The sequence below is a fragment of the Camelina sativa genome, chromosome 4 (genome assembly GCF_000633955.1).
Source record: "Camelina sativa cultivar DH55 chromosome 4, Cs, whole genome shotgun sequence".
Classification (NCBI taxonomy): domain Eukaryota; kingdom Viridiplantae; phylum Streptophyta; class Magnoliopsida; order Brassicales; family Brassicaceae; genus Camelina; species Camelina sativa.
Window position 1 is genome coordinate 8,224,820 of NC_025688.1, and position 3,757 is coordinate 8,228,576.

Genomic DNA, 3,757 nt, shown 5'->3' on the forward strand with positions numbered 1-3,757 from the left:
AATTAATGGTAAGGATAATTACCAAATAATAAGGACGCATGCTTACATACAATTACAATTGAAATGTCAATAAATATATATATATATATATATATATATCGGCTTGATCTAAGTCCATATAAAAGGAAAAAGCAAGCAAAGAGTTTTCGGGGGAAGCAAGCAAGAGACTGACGATGATTCCAGCGACGAACGGAGCAATGTGGGGATTTGCGGGCACAACCATAGCGAGTCTTATGTTCTTCTGGTCAATGTACTGACAGTTTGTACCATATGAACTCCAAGCTTACGTAGAGAAGTTCATTTACAAGATGATGGGATGGGTCTCGATCAAGTTCAATGAGCATACCGGTGAAGGTCTCCAGAGAAGCAAAGCCTATGACTCGATACGCCATTACCTATCTGCAAACTCAGTGGCTCTTGCTCAGTATGGACGTTCACGAAGGTCTCGATCAAGGTCGTATGTGTTTAAAGGTGTGAAAGTGAAGTGGTATTCGAGCGTGGAAAAGAGCGGTACTAAGACTAAAATGAGGGAGAAAAGGTACTTTACGCTAACTTTCCATAGGCGGCACAGAGGGATGATTGTAGATAGATATATGGAGCATGTTTTGAGAGAAGGGAAAGTGATAGGGTTTAAAGAACAGAGAGAGGAAGCTTTACACTAATAACTCAAGTGGAGATTGGTCTTATTACGTGGAAGGAAAGTGGGGAAATGTTCCTTTTCATCACCCGGCTACGTTTGAAACTTTGGCTATGGATCCTGTGAAGAAAGAAGGGATTAAGAAGGATTTGATAAAGTTTAGTAAAGGGAAAGATTATTCCAAGAAGGTTGGGAAGCCGTGGAAGAGAGGTTATCTCTTGTTTGGACCGCCCGGGACAGGGAAATCTACAATGATATCTGTAATGGCGAATTTCTTAGACTATGATGTGTATGATCTTGAGGTGACAACAGTGAAGGATAACTCAGAGTTGAAAAGATTGTTGTTGGATACAACAGGGAAGTGTATCATTGTGATTGAAGACATTGATTGCTCGCTTGCTTTTACGGGGAAGAAGAGGAAGACAAAGGAGGAGGAAGAAGAAGAAGAAGAAGAAGATGATGATGATGATGAGAAGAATAAGAAGAAAAAGGAAGCTGAGGAGAAAAAAGACGAGAACAAGAGTAAAGTGACCTTGTCGGGGCTATTAAATGGTATAGATGGGTTATGGTCAGCTTGTAGTGAAGAGAAGGTTATTGTGTTTACAACAAATTTTGTGGATAAAGCTTGATCCTGCATTGATACGTAGAGGAAGAATGGACAACCACACTGAGATGTCATATTGTAGGTTTGAAGGGTTTAAGGTTTTGGCTAAGAACTACTTGGATATTGAGTCACATGACTTGTATGGAGAAATTAAGAGATTGCTAGAGGAAACGGACATGTCTCCGGCTGATGTTGCCGAGACTTTGATGCCGAAATCTGATGAAGAAGATGCAGATATTTGCATCAAACGTTTGGTCAAGACTTTGGAGGAAGAGAAGGAAAAAGCGAGGAAGTTCGCTGAGGAAGAAGAGAAGTTTAAAGCAGAGAAGAAAGAGAAAAAGAAGAAGAATATAGAGGAAGAAGAGAAGGAGAAAACGAAGAAGAGAAAAAAGCGGAGGAATAGACACTGAAACCGTAAGTCGTAAAATTGTTCTAGAAATAAGATTTCTTGGTTACATTGTTTTCCTGAATGAATCTTTTTCTTATTAAGTTACATCATGAAACATATTCTATTTTTCCTTATTTTTTTATTTGTTTTTGGTAACAATATTGTTGATGCTAAGATCGATCACAATTAAAATGTTTAGTTAGGCAAAATGGGGTCAAAATGATCTTTATTAATCGGTGTCGGGGAACAAAAAGAATAGGCTACAAAGTGAGCTAGACGAGCTAAAATAGCAAAAAGGCAAGGTGAAGAACGAGCTGCGAGCTCGCCGATTCTAAGCTTTGAACGAGGAAATCAACACTTCTCATTCGTCTTCTTTCCTAATTTTTGGTCAATCCCTCTTTACGGACACTGAACGTTTGTATTTATGGGAAACTATGTCGGTTCGTCTCCCAAGAAGACCAAAATACCCCTCCTTCCTTGGAGGTTTATTTGAGCCTTTAATGAGTCGAGCCTTCTCGTAAGGGGTGTGGATCTACCCCTAACAGTATTCCCCCCTCACCTTCAGTTCGTAGTCTTTAGGTGGAGAACTTTGTCTAAAGAAATCGCCTTCTTCTTGGTGGCTCGGCGTTGGGGTTTAACTCGTCCAAGGGTTCTTAGATCTTGAATCGGTTATCGGGGCGATAACACTGGATGAGATCTGAGGAAGACACGAAAGGTCGCGCGTGAGATTCCACGGTTTTCGTCGCTAGAGGTCGAATCGCTGCGTGCGGTTCTCCTCGCGCGTGAAATCCGGAAGTCGTTCCGTCACCAAACGCGTGTTGTAATGATTACGCTTTGGGGGCCTCCCTTTCGCTCCTATAAATACTTGCCTTCTCCTTCATTTTCTTCATCTTATCTGCGAGTCATCTCCTGCTTTCGGGTCATCAGGTATATTTCTTCCTTCCCTTTCTTAAGGTCATTCTTCTCTTCTTATTCGTCTTCCATGTCTTCCCCCGGATCTATCTCCTCCGATTCCTCCGCCGCAAGTCACCACCGGCAAGCGACCTCTTCAGACTCTGATGATGTCAACAGATCGAGTCGTGGCGGGCAAAAATCGTCGACGAGCTCTCACTCTACGTCTTCCGACTCTACCTCGCTCGCTGAGCTTCAACGCCGAGCTTTCTTCCATGCGGCGGTTACGAGTTCTTCTAGTCTTCCCTGTGCGATCCCCTCTCTGATTGATGAGAATTTAGACGATTCAGGTGTTCCCGAGGATCATATCGTCGTTCGTGGTTCGTTGCTCATGGTTCTAGGAGGCATATTCTCTCGCATGTTCCTCGGAGCATTATCGAGCTTGAATTGGCAAAAATATGGTTGCATCCTCTTCCGCCTATTATTATTCCGGACGAAAGTCAGCGTCCCTGGGATGTTCCAGATGGTCATATCTGTCTCTCGAAGAAGCTTTTTACCGAGTGTGCGATCACCTTTCCCCTCCCTGCCTTCCTGATGTCTTACTTGGCGAATTACAAGATGGCAATATCCCAGTTCGCAGTGGCGACCTTCCGGAATGCAGTCAGTATCTCTATCTTGGTCGAGGCAGTAGGGATCGGCCTTTCGGTGGAACATTTCGAGGAGCTTACTCGGTTTATTCCCACGAATAGGAACAAATCGTCTGGCGTCTATTACGTTGGTTCGAGGAGGCTGATACTCGTCAAGGGAACAAAGGGAAAAACCTACAACTGTGCCGGCTCGTACTTCTTTGTGAAGATAGTTCCGGGGGTCGTCGAAGACCCTTCAATTCCCTTATATTCTGGGTGGAATCTTTCACACGGTATTTGATCTCCTCTGTAGCTTCCTTGTCTTTGATTTTCTGGTCTGGTACTTAACTTTCTTTTCTTTTTGCAGTTTCTGTGCCGAGGTGTCTACTTCCATACCCTCCTGCTTTTCGTGCCAAGATAGACAAGATTAGGTCAGTTGGTCCGTACGTTTGGCCAGGATCGAGTCATGCGACCGGAAAAAAATCAGCGAGGGGTGCTTCGTCGTCAAAATCAAAGATTTCAAAACCTTCAGTATCGACAAGTAAGTATTTAATCGAGCTAAACAAAGATTTCAAAACCTTCGTCGTCGAGTTTTTTTTTTTTTTTTTTTT

At 43.0% G+C, this 3,757-nt stretch overlaps 1 pseudogene; it reads left to right on the forward strand.

The window, feature by feature from the left end:
- On the forward strand, window positions 198–1,651 carry LOC104783672 (annotated as a pseudogene).